Source organism: Panthera uncia, chromosome C2, assembly GCF_023721935.1.
Source record: "Panthera uncia isolate 11264 chromosome C2, Puncia_PCG_1.0, whole genome shotgun sequence".
Lineage (NCBI taxonomy): Eukaryota > Metazoa > Chordata > Mammalia > Carnivora > Felidae > Panthera > Panthera uncia.
Window position 1 is genome coordinate 116,925,003 of NC_064810.1, and position 19,010 is coordinate 116,944,012.

A 19,010-nucleotide genomic window follows, 5' to 3' on the forward strand; every position below is an offset into this window, starting at 1 on the left:
ATGCACACAATCTTTACCAGGGTTTTAATTAAGGTAGGGGTGCGCGTGTGTGTGTGTATGTGTGTGTGTGCATCTGTTCAGGCTGCTACAACAGAATTCCAAAGACTGGATGGTTTATAAAAAGCAGAAATTTATTTCTCATAGTTATGGAGACTGGGAGTTCTGAGATCAAGGTGGCAGAAGATCCACTCTCTGATGAGAACCCACTTCCTGGTTTGTAGATGACTATCTTCTCACTGGGTCTTCACATAATGGAAGAGTTTTCTAAGGTCTCTTTTATAAGGGCACTAATCCCATTTAGGAGGGATCCACCCTCATGACATAACTGCCTCCCAAAGTCCCACCACCAAATACTGTCACAGTGGGGATCAGGTTTCAACACATGAGTTTGGGAGGGACACAAATATTCAGGCTATAGCAGTGTGTGTGCTTGTATGTGTGTGTATGTAGTGTGAGCACACACACGTGTTTGTCTCCCAGTGTCACCTCTGTTTCTTTTGATTCTATTATCCCCTTCTCTTCTTTCCCTTCCCCTACTCTTCTTTCTTTCTCTGTTACAGAGGTTTCCTTGAAAGTTAGGGGATTTTTGTGTATCCTTTCACATTTATGAACAGTGCACTAAAATGATGATTGGAAGCTCTGTATTCGTCTTGACAATTGCTGGGCTTTACTGTAGCATGATCAAATTAAAACCTACAACTTCATTGAGGACTCCAAATTCAGCATATAGGATTTTTCTTAGGCTAGTCAGTTTCCCCAGAAAGCGATTTTCCAACCTCTTGCATAGGGAAATCACCCAACTGAGAACATTCTAGGAACTAAGTAGGGGAATGATGGTGTAAGGATCTCATAGCGCAGTATGTAGCTTTTCACTTAATTCCTTCAGGTCCAGTGTGGCCCATCATAGCTTCCCTGGGTGTGTTCAATATTCATTCGCCAGTTCAGAATTTGTCTCACTCAACATCCTTAGTAAGAAAAGTTTATTCCAGGCTTCTTTATGGGTTCGAGAAAAGTAGTCTTGTGTGATCAGGAAGGCATTTTAGTAATCTGATATTTTCAAGACTTTCATCAGATCTTCCTGTTTAAGTCCAATCCTATATCCTTTCCTGAGGTACCTGATACCACCAACTCATTATTTAGCCTTGCCAAGCATCTATAGAACAAATCGGCTTGGTTCTTCTTGACTGTCCCACTAGCAAACTGAGATTTAAGATTCCTGTAGTTTGATGCATCAGTTGCCACTCAGTCATCAGCTTCCCAGAATTCACAAATTTTATGTTTTGAGTTTATTGCAGTTTTCTCTTTTATTCTTTTTTTTCTTCTTGTAGTTTTTTTTTAATCTTCTTTATTCCTTAGGTGTCATTTTATTAGGGTTCCAGGGAGGACCAGACTTAAATTAACATGTTGAATCTAACATGTTTCATGTGATTATATTCTCAATTTTAGAAAACTCATGCCTACACCAGCTATTTAAAAATTCCAAAGGAAGTTCTGGAGCTGGGATGGCCCTGCAGAGTTGCCCTGAATTAGGGCAAGAGGGCTGGGCTTTCATCGCCCAGTCATTGGAAGCCAGATGCCCTAGGAAGGGGACACATTGTTGAACGAGGCAGCTGAGGACAATTCCAGGAGAGGGCTTGGAGCTGAGCCCTGCTAACTCAGATAATGGGGATCTCAGAGTACAGCTGTGTCTGCTGCATGTGCGTTTTTGCAAATTTTCATTTGAATATCTGTACCAACAAATAGTTTAAATTTTTTTTTAATCAAGTGATTTAATTGCAATGAGAACTGATACTTCTTCTGATACAGGCAGGGCTTATAAACTCTAACTGTAGAGACTATGTATAATTCATCTCTTTGTCCACAGCATATATCCTTCCACTTGTTTCATAGTTGGTCCACACTTATTATTTATTTAATAATTAGGTGACATTAGTAAACAGGTTTCAAAAATTAGCTTCTAGGAGTGCCTGGGTGGCTCAGTCGGTTAAGCAGCCAGCTTTGACCCAGTCATGATCTCACAGTTCATGAGTTCAAGCCCTGTGTTGGGCTCTCTGCTTGTCAGCACAGAACCCACTTCAGATCCTTTATCCCATTCTCTTTCTCTGCTCCTTCCCCACTCACTCTCTCAAAAATAATAAATAAAAAAATATTTTTAATTAGCTTCTATTCAAAACTTAGCCTAATATTGACATTATCTTTTATAAAAATAAAACATTTTTCCCTGAACAAAAATTCAGTATGTGGCAGCCACTGAAAAGAAGATTGTAACAAATGGAAGAGTGTGATCCATGATACACATTGAAATGGATAGGTCATAAAATGTCACCATTGTCACAAGTAAGAGACAGGGTAGAAGAGATACCATGCTGTGTCTGATGCCCAAGACCATGTCAATTTATTCCTGGAGAAAAATTAAGTTGGTTTATTTAGGGAAGTAATCTAATTGCCAAGAATGCCATAGGGATAATTTCAAGTCAGTAAACGGATTATCTGTTCATCCTCAATAAAAGCTAGGAATGGAAAGAGTTGGGATTAAATGATCCTTTTAAAAAAAGTGATACTAGAATGCAGGAATAGATTCTCTGAGACATCACTTCATAAAGAAATAACACTGCAGAAAAAGGTGTCTCTTCTTTCAACTATCTGTCATCTATTGGCCCATTGATTACCTCTGGACAGTGAAGCACCACAGATCCTCCTGGGTATGTCCAGCTAATTTACATAGGCAAGTTGTCCCAGGACTCAGTGGTCGCATGTTAAACTGGCAAATAGCTAGAAGAAAACAAATCCCTTTCAACAAATGCAGGTCAGAGTCATATTTTTCTCATGTTGATGGCTTGGAGAGAGTGCTGCTTCCCAATTTTGTACTAGATGCCTAATGTTAGCTGCATCAGTCAAATCACATTATATCAGGTTGCAGAGCAGGTCAGCACGAATGGTCATGTTCAAGGAAGTCTCTGTCTTCCTGCCAAGTTGTTTGGCACCACTCAAGTTGTCATCAATTTGAATTACTTGTAGATCATTTCAGGAGATATTAAGATAATTATTGGCTGTTCTCATAAGGGGAGGCAGCCAGCAAAGCACTCACTGAAACTCTGCCTCCATCTATAAATTGAGGAACAGACACTTTATGTCTTAAAACAATATAATTCATGGCATGTTAACGTATTCACCATTTCAGTTTATATTCTATTATCCTACTCTTAAATTGTGTAATATATGTGGGTAATTTATCCAGTGATATTAGAATGCGTGCAGCCTTGTTGTATTGAAGACACTTTCTGTCAGTGTTTTGCTGAATTTTTCCACAAAATAGTTATTGGAGGATGTATGGCACCTTAGTCATGTTGCATTCAAGAAACCTTTGGAAATTGGGCTTCAAAACTTACCTTTTTAAAAGAAATATGCACAAACAACTGATATTACAGAAATACTCTCCATTTATAACGAATTACATTCCAAAAGTTTGTTCAAAGGCTGGTTGCCTAGAATGACATTTCACATAGAAACAATACAATTATGGTTGTAGGGAAGTGAGTAAAGAATCTCAATTATTCCCAGAAAAAGCAAGCTAATGAGAAACAGAATGGAGACTAGCTCCTGGAAAATGTGGTTCATATCCCTAAGTCTGTAACTTGTACACGAAAAATGGAACTAGTTATTTTGTCTCTCACCTTCAACACTGATTCCACAATTTCCTGCTCTACTTCTTGAACTCTTTATCTTTCTGTCTCTTCTATTCTGATTACTTATTCCAGTTTATCAAAAAAAAAAAAAGTAGTTAAAAATGCAGACTAGGGTCAGACTGGGCTCTAAATATGACTCTATGTTAGAAGAAAATTCTCCATGGTCTTTCACATTTCTGCACATTTCTCCAGCTAAGGCACTGACAGCCTTTATATGGGAGTATTTTTCAAAGCTATTTGAATGGTGAACAACTTTGGAACACAGAAATGGTCCATGCATCTCTGAACAGAGAGCATATTTATTTGCTGTCCACTACAATAATGTCTCCATCCAGGGCAAATGTTGGACAAGTTTGCATGCAACCCATTAAAACCACCTGGGTCTGCATCCACATTATTTCCCAGGGATTTGTGGGGCAAGGATAACCAACAGGAACGTGAAATCCATGCTTCCTGCTCTGTCCTTTGTCTTTGACCCAGGAGTCTCCTATCTTTGCCAGCATCCATGAAAATGAGAGGCTAACATGCTAGCTTACAAGTAGGGTAAATCTCAGACCTGACAGTCTGCCACTTAATAGGCATGTGACCTTGGAAATTAACCTTCAGTTTTCACATGGAAAGAATGAGGTTAACAGTAATCTTTATCTCACAGGATTCTTAGATTCTTAAATAAGAAAATATTAAACAAGAAATATTTAGCATAGTTCCTGGCACAGTAAATGCTCAAAGAAAAGTTAATCATTGGTGGTGTGTGTGTGTGTGTGTGTGTGTGTGTGTGTTTAACATTTTTGGCTTAAAAAGTATTTTTGTTCGTCTTATATGTGAAATTCATCTTTTTGGAAATACATATTTATCTTTTCCTTTGTTTTAACCATGTGAGTAATTGTATGGACGTGGAAGTTAAAAACATTCAATACAATACAATACAACTTAAGAAATGTATACCTAAGCACCATCCAGAGATTTGTAGAAGTGAGAAAAGGAACTTACTTTTGCTCTTATGGCCCACACCTTTGGAGTTAGCTCTAGATATGAATAAGGAGAAGGTGTTGTCTAATAGAAAAAAATCCCAAACAAATGAAATGAGAGCACCTCACTTGTAGGGCCCCAGACACTGATAGTCTCTCCATATTCCCCCAGGTGACCTAATGTTCAGCTGGTTGAAAGCTACAGTTCTGGTCAAAAAGATTTGTCTTTTTTTTCTTCTAAGATGGTGGTTGAATCTTGACTGGACATACCTGGAGAACTTTAAAAAATACACATGGATGCCCAAAAGTTCCAATTTAATTGGTTTAAGTGGCTTTGGCATCAGGATATTAAAAACTTCAGGTGATTCCCATCTACAACCAATGTTCTAAGAAAAGGGGGCAACTAGAAGCTAAAAATTTCTTGTTTTGAATAGTCCAAGGATGTATGGCAAGGGGTGTAACAAAATAATGAATATTTGAAGGGATGAACCCACCCTTTCACATGCTTCCAAGTTTTGTACATCCAAAATCAAGTTGAAGACTCTCAACATCATCAGTCCAAATCAACTGGATTTGCTTTCACTGTGGTCCAAGTGGTGTTGCAATTCTTTCCCAACACAAAAATTAAATTATGGCACATTGCAAAGTAAGCATTGTATATTTTTATGTTGATGATTCAAACAATTTCTGTAGCCAAGTGTGTTATAGACATTAGTCAGACGAATTGTATAGACAAGTCTGTAGTTGATCCTCATGATTTTGAAGGTTGTGTGTGTTCTGAATGAACACATCTTTGTTTTTCACATCAGCATGTTTCACTCGTATGTTTGTAAAATGTAATGCAATCCAGGGTAGGAAAGTCAAAACAAGATTGTTACCGAATTATCTGCAAAATAAACAGTTTCATCTAAAACACTCAGTTTTAGACCACCCGGAGACAAGACTTTTATAGGGAATACTTCAAGTTAAACATGAATGTTTACTCCATAAAAATATGGTTTAAAGGCAAATGCCATTTTAAAACTAGGAACCTGTGGAAACAGTGTAGAAAAACTATTATTTAAAAATTTGATTGGTGAACAATCTCATAATTCTCTGTGTCCCAAATCAAAATATATCAATTAAGATAAATGAATCAATGTTTCATTGTATGCTTTGTTAGTAACATTAAAAGGGGTAGCAAATTAAAATTTGAACACACACACATACTAACACATACATGTCAGACACTTTACCAATATCGTTTCACTTTCATGCACACAATAGCCCTTTTAGGTGTTGTTATTATTGAGGCTCATGGAGGTTAAATTGCCTGAAGTAGGTGTGGTGAAGGTAGGAGTGGATCTCATTAGCATCATGTAAAACTCTCACTCTTTCCCATTACATCACTTGGCATTAACACTGAGCTCAGCACACTAAGGTACCTAATAAAGATGTTATGGACTGAATTGTCCCCCCACCATTCATATGCTGAAGTCCTAAATTCTAATGTGACTGTATTTGGAGACAGGGTTTTTAAGGAGGTAGTTAAATTAGGTCATAAGGGTGGAGCACTTATCTTATAGGACTGATGTCATTTTAAGAAGAAGAGACACCAGAGATACCTTTCTGTCTCTCTCTCTCTCTCTCTCTCTCTCTCTCTCTCTCTCTCTCTTTATAGAAGAGGCTACCTGAAGTCGCAGCAAGAAGGTAGTTATCTACAAGCCAGGAAGATGTCCCTCAACAGAGACCAATCCTGTTGGCACCTTCATCTTGGACATCCCAGCTGCCAGAACTTTAAGTAAATTTCTGTAATTCAAGCCACTAAGTCTATGCTATTTTGTTATGGTTGCAAGAGCAGACTAACATAGAAGGAAATGGTTCTCTTATTCATTTATAATCCAGCTATATATGTCTGGAATCATTAACTGTTGAATTGTGAAGAATACCTGGGCCAGGTGTTGGAATATCTCATACCTTCTCCTCAGCTCATGAGCCAGTGAACTTGGACTTGCCAAAAATGCTTTGAGCCCCAGTTTACTTATTTGTAAAACAGAAATTTTACTATCTGTTCAGTCTACCCCTCAAAATTATTGTGAAGATTCAAACACTAATACTTCATAAATTGTAAAGAAGTAAACAAGCATGAGGGAACAGCATGAGTAAAATTCCAAGTACATGTCCTATGTACCCAGAAAATGCCAACTTCCTTAAAACAGGCATGGAAAATGTTTACAGTATCAAGGCATTAACTAGAGTTACACTAAGAATATATTTCAAATGGCTATTCTAACATATAAAGTTTAAATTTCTGTCAAGTGATTACTCTCTAGAAAAAACCCAGGAGACCTGTTAGGATTCCCCAGTTGAGTGGCTGCAGGTGTGCAGACTTAAATCCCTCATTACACATCACCAGCTTTTACACTCCTTTAATAGTTTTCCTTTGAAAGAATTTCTCTTTTACCTGTAACATATTTTAGGCCTTTTTCTAAGTAAATAGGAATCAAAAGATCTGTTTTTTATCCCAGGAAACGACATTCTAACTATGGATACTGGCATGTTTAACCTCTGTGGACATAGCTTCTTTATCTAGAAAATGAACATGTTGGACTATGTTTTGAGTTGCCAGATAAAATATAGGAAGCCCAGTTAAATTTTAACTTCAGATTAACAATGACAACAACAACAACAACAACAAAATCTAAGTAGAATTGTGTTCTGTATTCTTATTTGCTACATTTGACAACCCTGGCTGAAAAACTTCTCAGGTCCTGCATTCCCAGGATGGTACTACTTTAGAAGACATGTAATAATAATGACGATTACAACAGCTGATTTATTTAAGGTTTACTCTGTACTGGGCACTATTCTCAGTGTTTAACATATATAATCTAAGTCAATTCTCTATAAAGCTCCATAGGGTAGTATGAGTTAGGAGCACAGTCCACAAGGCCACCCTCACTGCTGACATTAATTCAAAGTTCAGAGGTCCTCAAAACAACCCTTAGTTTCAATAATTCATTAGAAGGACTCACAAAACTCAGTGAAAGCTGATATTCACAATGAGAGTTTACTATAAACTAAAGAATAAAAATTAAAATCAGCCAAGGGAAGAGACACATAGAGTCCAGGAAGGTTCTGCACATTGAACTTCTAGTTGTCTTCTCCGTGTGGAGTCATAGTCAGTATTAACTCCCCTTGACGATGATGTGTGACAATATGCACAGAGCTTTGTCAACCAGCAAAGCTTATCTAAGCTCTGGTGTCTTTATTGAGGCTCCATCAACTGCCACATTAGTCTCCAGTCTCTTTATAGATCAGCTAATACTGTAGTATTCAAAGTCATTACCATAAATCACATTTTAGACTTTGTGACATGGCTCAAAATCCCTAGGTAAACAAAGACACTCTTATTAGGCAGGACATTCAACGAATCTAGAGATAATCTCAATCAGTCAAGGGCAAAGGACAGAAGTTTCCTTGGGCAAGGTTAAATTCTAGTCCAGATTTAGGAATTCTTTTATATTTGGCTAAAATAACATCATTATTAAAACCCAATAATTACTACTTACATACATCATACTATCAAAAGAGTAGAGAAAACTGAGGACCACAAAAGTTATGAGGAGTCCAGAGTCACATAGCAAGTCAGTGGCTAAGTCAGGAATCAACAAAAGCTATGCTACTTCCTCTACAGACTAGGAGAGGGGAGGAGGAAGGAGAGGGAGAGAGAGAAAGAGAGAGATACTTTGCTCCAGATAACAGAAGATCAACCAAAAGATAACAAAGGGAAGCAGGCAGCTGGCACTCAGTCAAACATGAAATAACTAAAGTTTAATAGCTTAGGGAAGATTTTCTGAAACTAACATGGACTTTTAGTTTTTTGCTATTGTTGTTTATATTTTACACTTTTCTTTAGACAACACATCAATAAAATGGTCTCCTAAAGGAGCATTTTATTGTTTGGACTGGATTTTTGTTTTTATTGCTTTGTTTTTATTGGGAGATGTGGTAAAAGAGTGAGAGAATTGGAATTTAAAGTGTTAGGAGTTAGAGAATACAAAGACTTTTAGCTTTGAAATAGTCCCACAACAACATATTGCTACCTATGCAGTAGTTTAACTACCAGTACACCAAGCACACCAATTAATTAGGTTCAGACATCACCAATCAGTCCAGATACTGGCCATAGATCATGGGTTTGGAAAAATAAGATACTGCAACACTGGTTGAATGTCAATGTTTTATAACTCGTAAGTCCTAGTATTCATTGAGCTTTATTATGGACTAAATGTTTGTGTCACTCCTCCTCCAAATCTACATGTTGAAATTGTAACCCCCAATGTGATGGTATGAGAAGGTAGAGCCTTTGAGAGGTGATTAGGTCATGATGGTGGAGCCTTCATTAATGGGATTTGTGTTCTCTTAAAATAGACCCCAGAGAACTCCTTTTACCATTTCTGCTATGTGAGGACACATCAAAAATATGGCCAACTATGAACCAGGAAACAGTCTCTTACCAAACACCAAATCTTCCAGCATCTTGAACTTACACTCCCTAGCCTCCAGAAACATGAGAAATAAGTATTTGTTGTTTAAGCAACCCAGTCTATGTTATTTTTGTTATAGCAGCCCAAACAGACTAATCAAGCACTTATTTTGAATGGGTCACTATTTACAAACACATTATAGAACTTAGTCTCCACAACATCCCATTTTACAGATGAATAAACTGATATCTAAGAAGGTTAAATAACTGCCTAATATTTCACAGCTAGTAATTGGCAAGGTTTGGATTTGGACCCAGTTTATGCAACTTCAGAACTCACAATATTAAGCATATAAAATTGCCTGATTATATGCTGAAATAATAAGATATACTGGCCATTGATAAAGACATTACTGACTGGTTGGTTTGGCTTGGTCTATTTTGGTTTGGTTGAATTTAGTTTGTTTTTTTTTATTTTTTTAAATTTTTTAATGTTTTCGTTTATTTTTGAGAAAAAGAGAATGAGTGGGGGAGGGGCAGAGAGCGAGGGAGACACAGAATCCAAAGCAGGCTCCAGGCCCTGAGCTGTCAGCACAGAGCCCGACTCAGGGCTTGAACTCACGAACCATGAGATCATGACCTGAGCCCAAGTCAGACACTTAACTGACTGAGCCACCCAGGTGCCCCGAATTAATTTGGTTTTAAGCCAAAAGACCCAAAAGAAAAATTTTAGAATCAATATTTTGGCTTAAACTACTTTATTTGTCTTGCCTCAAAGCAAAGATGTTTCAGTGCATTTAACTTGTCAACAAAAATTCCATAGATAACATTTCACATAATAAGAAAGTAAAAATATTTTTAAAAATTATACTTAGCAGCTATAAAGTACTTCTCATCTTTAAAGAGTTTACCAGCATTCAGCATATTAATTTCTCAAACCTCTGTAATTATTCTCACAGGTGACTGATGAATAAGCTCCAGAATGAAGAAGATGGGCATGGGAGAGTTATGCCTTATGGGAACAGCCATCTTCAAATCACAGTATATCTTTGTGCACCTGGCTCTTTGCAAAGGTTGTATAGTATGGAAATGACACATTGGTCTTCTTTCCTTCACCTACATCAACTGGACTCAGACTCATGAGAAGGGAGACAGCAGTTTAATGTTGCACTTTCACCACAGATGTTGGGGAGATCCAGTGCTCAGCACACTAATCATTCCAACGTGTGGAAAAATAGGAAGGATAAACTCCATTAAAATAAAAAGTATTACTGCAAGGCAGGAATTAACATTGAAACTAAATATGGAAACAGTTTAAAGAATTGCTACATTAAAAACAATTCAAGTACGAAGAAGTTATTTGGTGGAAGACCAAATCAGCATTTCTCTTTTGGTTATATATATACCAATGCCTGACATTGTTTGACCATGCTGACTTTCATGTATAGCTTCAACATATTACAGGAAAAAAGAAGTGCTAAGAATCATACCAACAAGTCAAAGAAAATAACATGGAGAAGAGAGAATATTATTAATTACACTGTGGTAACAATCCTGTAAACATGTTGATAAAAATCTAAGCCAAATGTTTAATGAATCTGAAGACTTTCTTTTCCCACTGTTACCTTAGACAACAGTTTACCTGAAATCCAAGGACAAAAAGAGCAGAATATTTCTACATCATCACCTCTGTGGATCAGATATATCTGGGTCTTTAAATTGGGCAGTGGGGAATAAAATAAATATTAATAAAAAGTAAAAGATTGCAAAAAAAATTGGACATATTGAAGAGTCATCAGCAATCGCTCATCTAACAACCCATGTTTGGAACTGTAGGTACTAATAAATTGAGTGTAAGTGCATATCTAAAATCCAAAGTTCACAAATTACAGGCATGCCAGTTCTCACAAATGCATTAGGTTCACACATAAAATCACCTAATGAGACTGTTCATCATAATCTGGGCTCCAAAGCCCAAGAACTACAACTGAAGAGTGACTAGACCAAGTTGCATGATAATATCAAGGTTCATTCCAGAGAACATCTGTTAGCTATGGTATTTCTATGGCTTTTGAAGGAATCTAGAATATTCCTTCTCAACACAAATGAACTCGGACTAGCATATTATGAAGCAAGTGCACTACACATGGCTATTTTAAGCAAATGGGCCACTTGCAATTTCTTTCAATTATTCCACATCAGCTTCCACTCTACTAATCAGTACAAAATTGGTCCAGATAATGATAATTATGGTGAGGTCTCATCAAATAAATAGCAATGGTTAAAATTCTATGCCATCCTGCTACTAGTATTTGTACATGGGAAATAAATAGATTTATTAGAGATTCAGGGTTGAGGATAAGTGATCCTCTTCATTTGAGGGGCAGAAATCACATCAACCAAATGTGCCAGACATTGCCCCCAGCTGCTCCAGCAACCCCCAACCAATCAAAAAGAAAGTTGAGCTGGTTTTAGTCCCATCTGGACTCCAAGATTGAAGCCAATGAAGAGAAGTAAACATCACCATAAACTGGAGACCGCTAGAGCCTGATTAATTTATTTTGGAAATGGATGATTGGTTTTGAAAAGGAAACTAAATTTACCATTTGTTTACTCCATATCAGGCTGTCTAGGAGAGAAATTTCTGTAAAATTTGTCAAACCCTGTGTTTTTTAAGGTTGTGTGTGTGTGTATGTGTGTGTGTGTGTGTTGTTTTAAAATACTAGTTTCACTACATATGTGGCATGAATCTCTACTTAATCAGGAATGGCTTAAAGGCTGCAGTGGTGGCTGACATTAAAGCTGTCATTTAGTTAAATAGCACTAACCTCCTGGGAAAGAACGTGGCATTGGAGGAAGCCAGAGCCTTAGCAGTAGGCGATGGCAGCTGCCTTATTGAGAACAGAGGCAGACCAAAGATAGAGGAGAGGGACAGAATACAGACATTTCAGGGCATCAGGGGCCTGTATTCAAAATACCTTGTGATAACAATGTGGATGTTCCTTAAGTTCTAAGAGTTAAATGTACAAAGGTCAGTAATTTAACTTTAATCATTAGAATGACATAAAATGTGTTTTTCAAAAACAAAACAATATTATGTCCCGAAATTTAAACTTTAATTGATGCTAAAATTCTGTCCTAAATGTCTGCAGGGTAGATTACTTTTATAAATTATTTATTTGGCTAGAATATTTTTGTTTCTTTTTTCTCAAGTCACCCTTTCTCATTCCCAGCCCAATCTTTAGGTGATTCCTACCAGCACCCCAGAGTTCGTTCTTTCACATCACCTATTATGGATTCTGTTTATATATACACAACAGCAATTTACAGGAATGTAGAGAAAAATGATTGAAAAATAATAAACACTTAAAATTATTTTGTTTTCCTTGTCATTAAAAAGACCCCACAACTTTATTTTCTATTTTAAAAGCAATCATAAATATAAATTAGAAAAAGGAAAAGAAAACTTCCTCAATGGCACATTCTAAGACAACTATGCTAATATTCTAGAAAGTTTATTTCTTGAATTATTTATCTTCATAGATTTAGGTTGTTTTCTAAGTTTGATATATCTGTATCTATCTATATATCTATCCAGCTATCCATCCATCTAGTTTTATTATGTAGTTTTAAAAGCTTATTAAATTTACCTGTAGCTTTCAATAATTCATTTTAAATTAGAATTCACTTTTTTAATGTTTTTAATGTTTATTTTTATTTTTGAGAGTGAGACAGAGAGACGGAGCACGAGCTGGGAAGGGGCAGAGAGAGAGGGAGAAACAGAATCCAAAGAGGCTCCAGGTTGTGAGCCGTCAGCGCGAAGCCCAATGCAGGGCTCCAACCCATGAACCGCGAGATCATGACCTGAGACGAAGTCAGATGCTTAACCCACTGAGCCACCCAAGAGCCCCTAAAAATAGAATTAGTTTTAAAGACACTTGTGAATATATCTGCATAATATTCTACTGAATGGATGTAGCATGAATACGGCAGGATATTAGTAAACTTAGTACCAGTATCTATGTGCTTCTCTTCAATCCCAGGTGTCTTGCAGTTAGATCTGCCATATTCCATTCAATGGAACATAAATGAAAGTGATACAGGTCACTGCCAAGCCTGTCCCTAACCTCCTCCACATAATTCCCTGTGCATTCTCTTCCTTATTCCCCTCAGCTGGATAAAGAAGACTAAGTTGAAGGCTCAGGAATCATAGAGGAGAAAAGAATCTGCATTGTTGAATCAGTACATAAAAGGCCATTTACCCAATACCTGATGTGACTGTGACATGAGCAAGAATTAGAACTTCATTGTATTATGTCATGCAGGTGGTTGTTTGTTATATCATCAAGCCTAACTTGACGAATACATGGCTTACCTAGACATTTTGGTTATGTGGCTGATATGGAGGTGCACTGCTCAGATCTCCTCCAGGAGAAACTTTAGCAGTTAGTGCAGAACTGATAGACCCAACTACTATTCCTTTGGCTCTGCCATTGTGTTCACACCAAGTCCAGGCTTCTCCTGAGCTCTTTCCAGCCAATAACAGGACATAGGGTGGGCACTGGAGCCAGGATTTTCCTACATAAAACAGGGATCCTATGACCTTTGTTCAAGGACCCCAATGATTATAGCCAAGACTTTCTAGGAGTTTCATCCAATAAATTTCTCACATGTATAATCTCATCTTCACATCCTCATCCTATAGGATCCAAATCAACATGGGCTATTTCAAAAATGTTCACTGCTATATACAAAATTATGATGAAAATATTTATGCATAATTTCTTGAATTTCAGATTAAATTCTAAAAAGAGATTTTCAGTAGGTAATATGAACGTTTTTTAGAACTCTTGGCACATATCGCCAAATAGTGTCTTAAATTATTACACTTTACTCTAACACAAATAACAAAACTGCTTGCATTACCACATCTTCAACAGAATGAAATGTTACAGTTTTTTAAAAATAATAAAATATTTTTAGTAATTAGAAGGGCAAAAAACATCATCCATAGTTGTTCTCTTATGCACTGTTTCAAACCTAGTAAACTTGAATATAATTCTAAATATCTGTATATTAATTGTATTTCCCCTTTTGTGAGAATTCTATTTGCATCTTTCTCTCATTTAACTCTTGTATATCTAGCCAGTTTTTACAGTTGTAACATTTATTTTTACTCATTAAAATCCCTAGTTCTACTTTAATTTCCTTTAGAAAAGAATTAAAACTAATTTTAAACAAAAATATAATAACTAAATGGAAAATGTTTCTCTGTAAGTATATCAGTATTACATGTAACTAATGATAAAACATGAGCTGTTTTTAAATGACACCCTTCTAATGTGTTATAAGCTCTTCTTTCGCCAGAGTGTCAACATTTTTTTTTTTTTTTGGCACATTTTAAATGTCGACAATGAAGAATGTGTAGAATTACCTGTAATGGAAAAAAACAGAAACTTCTGCTAAAGATACTTAAGAAAATGTATATTTTTTCTTAAATAAGTTTTGCTTTCCTTTTCCAAATATAGCACTGTTGATAATCCTTTATCCATCTTCCATGTCTCCGGGGAATAAAATCAGTTGTGAATATATTTACTGAATCTGTAGTTGAAGAGATCATAAGGAAAAAGATCACAAAATACCACAAAGAAAAAGGCTCAAAATTTTTATAAAAAATCTTTACTAGGGGTGCCTGGATGGCTCAAGTCATTTAAGCATCTGACTTTTGATTTCAGCTCAGGTCATGATCTCACAGTTCATGAGATCAAGCCCCACATCGGACTCTGTGCTGTCAGTACAGAGCCTGCTTGGGATTATCTTCCTCCCTCTCTCTCTGCCCCTCCCCAATCTCTCTCTCGCTCTCTTTCAAATTAAATAAATAAACATTAAAAAATATTTTTTAGACTACTGAACTAACACATGCTCACACACACAAATCCATACCTTTAAGTCCTAATGTTAACACACAAAAATAAAGAAAATAATGTTCCAAACACCTCTGTACCCACCACCAAGCTTAAGAAACAAGCACCGTGGACCATATTAAAGCCTCATATAATTTCTGCATCTTTCCTGTCCACTCACCCAGATAGCCGCTATTATGAATTTAATGTTTATCATTGTTATGCTTCTTTTTACTTTTTCACTACACATGACACACATGGATAAAAATATATTTGCATTATTTATATTTTATATAAATTGTATCATATCCTATATATCCTTCTGCAATTTAATTCTTTACCTCAAAGTTATACATTAGAGATTTATTTATCGTGGCAGGTGAGGATTTGGTTCATTTTAACTATTGGTAGAATTTTCCTACTCCAGGTAGTGTCTGTGGATTGGCAGCAATGTATCACCTGGGAGTCTGTTAGAAATTCAGAATCTCAGATCACAATCAACACAGCAGAAATAAAAACAATAATAAGAGAATATTATGAGCAATTATCCACCAATAAAATGGGCAATCTGGGGACAAATTCCTAGAAACATATACACTACCAAAACTGAAACAGGAAGAAATAGAAAATTTGAACAGACTCATAACCAGTAAAGAAATCGAATTAGTAATCAAAACTCTCCCAAAAAACAAGAGTCCAGGGCCAGATGGCTTTCCAGGGGAATTCTACCAAACATTTAAGGAAGAGTTAACACCTATTCTCTTGAAGCTATTCCAAAAAATAGAAATGGAAGGAAAACTTCCAAACTCTTTCTATGAAGCCAGCATTACCTTGATTCCAAAACCAGACAGAGACCGCACTAAAAAGGAGAACTATAGACCAATTTCCCTGATAAACATGGATGCAAAAATCCTCAACAAGATATTAGCCAACCAGCTCTAACAATACATTAAAAAATCATTCACCATGACCAAGAGGGATTTATACCTGGGATGCAGGGCTGGTTCAATATCTGCAAAACCATCAATGGAATTCATCACATCAATAAAAGTAAGGAAAAGAATCGCATGATCCTCTCAATAGATGCAGAGAAAGCATTTGACAAAATACAGCATCCTTTCTTGATAAAAACCCTCAAGAAAGTAGGGATAGAAGGAGCATACACCAAGATCATAAAAGCCGTTTATGAATGACCCAACACCAATATCATCCTCAATGGGGAAAAACTGACAGCTTTCCCCCTAAGGTCAGGAACGAGACAGGGATGTCCACTCTCACCACTGTTATTCAACATAGTATTGGAAGTCTTAGCCTCTGCAATCAGACAACACAAAGAAATAAAAGGCATCCGAATTGGCCAGGACGAGGTCAAACTTTCACTCTTTGCAGATGACATGATACTCTATATGGAATACCCTAAAGATTCCACAAAAGAAAAACCCTGCTAGAACTGATTCATGAATTCAGCAAAGTTGCAGGATATAAAATCAATGCACAGAAATCGGTTGCATTCCTATACACCAACAATGAACCCACAGAAAGAGAATTCAAGGAATCGATCCCATGTACAATTACACCAAAAACCATCAAATACCTAGGAATAAATCTAACCCAAGAGATGAAAAATCTATACACTGAAAACTATAGAAAGCTTATGAAAGAAATTGAAGAAGACACAAGAAAATGGAAAAATATTCCATGTACCTGGATAAGAAGAACAAATATTGTTAACATGTCAATACTACCCAAAGCAATCTACATATTCAATGCAATCCCTATCAAAATAACACCAGCATTCTTCACAGAGCTAGAACAAATAATCCTAAAATGTGTATAGAACCAGAAAAGACCCCAAATAGCCAAAGCAATCTTGAAAAGAAAACCAAAGCAGGAGGCATCACAATCCCGGACTTCAAGCTGTACTACAAAGTTGTAATCATCAAGACAGTATGGTACTGGCACAAAAACAGACACTCAGATCAATGGAACAGAATAGAGAACCCAGAAATGGACCCACAAACCTATGGCCAACTAATCTTTGACAAAGCAGGAAAGAATATCCAATGGAATAAACACAGTCTCTTCAGCAAGTGGTGCTGGGAAAACTAGACAGCGACATGCAGAAGAATAAACCTGGACCACTTTCTCACACCAGACACAAAAATAAACTCAAAACAGATGAAAGACCTAAATGTAAGAGAGGAAGCCATCAAAATCCTCGAGGGGAAAGCAGGCAAAAACTTCTTTGATCTTGGCTGCAGAAACTTCTTACTCAGCATGTCTCCAGAGGCAAGGGAAACAAAGGCAAAAATGAACTATTGGGACCTCACCAAAATAAAAAGCCTCTGCACAGTGAAGGAAACAATCAGCAAAACTAAAAGGCGACCAACAGAATGGGAGAAGATATTTGCAAATGACGTATCAGATAAAGGATTACTATCCAAAAACTATAAGGAATTTATCAAACTCAGCACCCAAAAACCAAATTATCCAGTGAAGAAATGGGCAAAAGAAATGAATAGACACTTCTCCAAAGAAGACATCCAGATGGCCAACCGACACATGAAAAAATGCTCAACATTCACTCATCATTAGGGAAATACAAATCAAAACCACAATGAGATACCACCTTACACCTGTCAGAATGGCTAACATCAACAATTCAGGCAACAACAGATGGTGGTGAGGATGCGGAGAAACAGGATCTCTTTTGCAGTTCTGGTGGGAATGCAAACTGGTGCAGCCACTCTGGAAAACAGTATGGAGGTTCCTCAAAAAAGTAAAAATAGAACTACCCTTCGACCCAGCAATTGCACTACTAGGTATTTATCCAAGGGGTACAGGTATGCTGTTTCGAAGGGATACATGCACCCCAATGTTTATAGCACCACTATCAACAATAGCCAAAGTATGGAAAGAGCCCAAATGTCCATCGATGGATGAATGGATAAAATGTATATGTATATGTGTATGTATATGTATATGTATATGTATATGTATATGTATATGTATTGTGTGTATTACTCAGCAATCAAAAAGAATGAAATCTTGCCATTTGCAACTACATGGATGGAACTGGAGGGGATTATGCTAAGCGAAATTAGTCAGAGAAAGACAAATATCATATGACTTCACTCATATGAGGACTTTAAGACACAGAACAGATGAACATAAGGGAGAGGAAGCAAAAATAATATAAAAACAGGGAGGGGACAAAACATAAGAGACTCTTAAATATGGAGAACAAAGAGAGGGTTACCGGAGGGGTCGTGGGAGGGGGGGATGGGCTAAATGGGTAAGAGGCACTAAGGAATCTACTCCTGAAATCATTATTGAACTACATGCTAACTAATTTGGATATAAATTTAAAAAATAAATTAATTTAAAAAAAGAAATTCAGAATCTCAGGACCTACTGCAGAACTACAGAATCAGAACCCATATTTTAACAAGATCCCTGCATGGTTTAGATGCACTCTAAAGTTTGAGAAATACTGGCATTCAATTGTATTGTATTAAAACTTCACAGTTTATCCATTCTCTGCTAATGGATATTTGGGCTTCTCCTAAATTTTTAATAGGCTGATTTGCCATTTTGCTTGTTTTATATTTTTAAGAAATCTTTCCTATCTATAAAACAATAAATGTTTCATGAGTGGTCCCCACTTAGACATGTAAATGACTTACTGAGGGAGTAGTTTTTTTGCCAGAATGAAGTGGATTAGTAATATGCATAAGATCCTGCATCTATTGACTAACATCAACAAAATACTGGATACCATAAATTTTAACGGTTTCCTACCCTCGCATCCATTTTATTAGAACCTAAATCTGCAAGGACAAGAATGAGGCACCTAGTTATCAGTCTACCATGTTGATGGTGAGGATTCTCCCTGACAAGTTTTACAAAACTCTTTCAAAGTTCTATGGCTCCACTTGCTCTGCACTAAGCATCACCAGGGGTGAATGGAGTCTAGTGCCCATCC

At 36.7% G+C, this 19,010-nt stretch overlaps 1 long non-coding RNA gene across 1 annotated transcript in view; it reads right to left on the bottom strand.

Moving 5' to 3' along the window:
- Positions 1–13,380, bottom strand: part of LOC125921256 (uncharacterized) — a 48,155-nt gene extending 34,775 nt beyond the window's left edge. Inside the window, exon 1 of the long non-coding RNA XR_007457357.1 lies at positions 13,136–13,380. This is a non-coding gene — a long non-coding RNA (uncharacterized LOC125921256). The remainder of the gene's footprint in view (positions 1–13,135) is intronic.
- Positions 13,381–19,010: the final 5,630 nt, after the last annotated feature.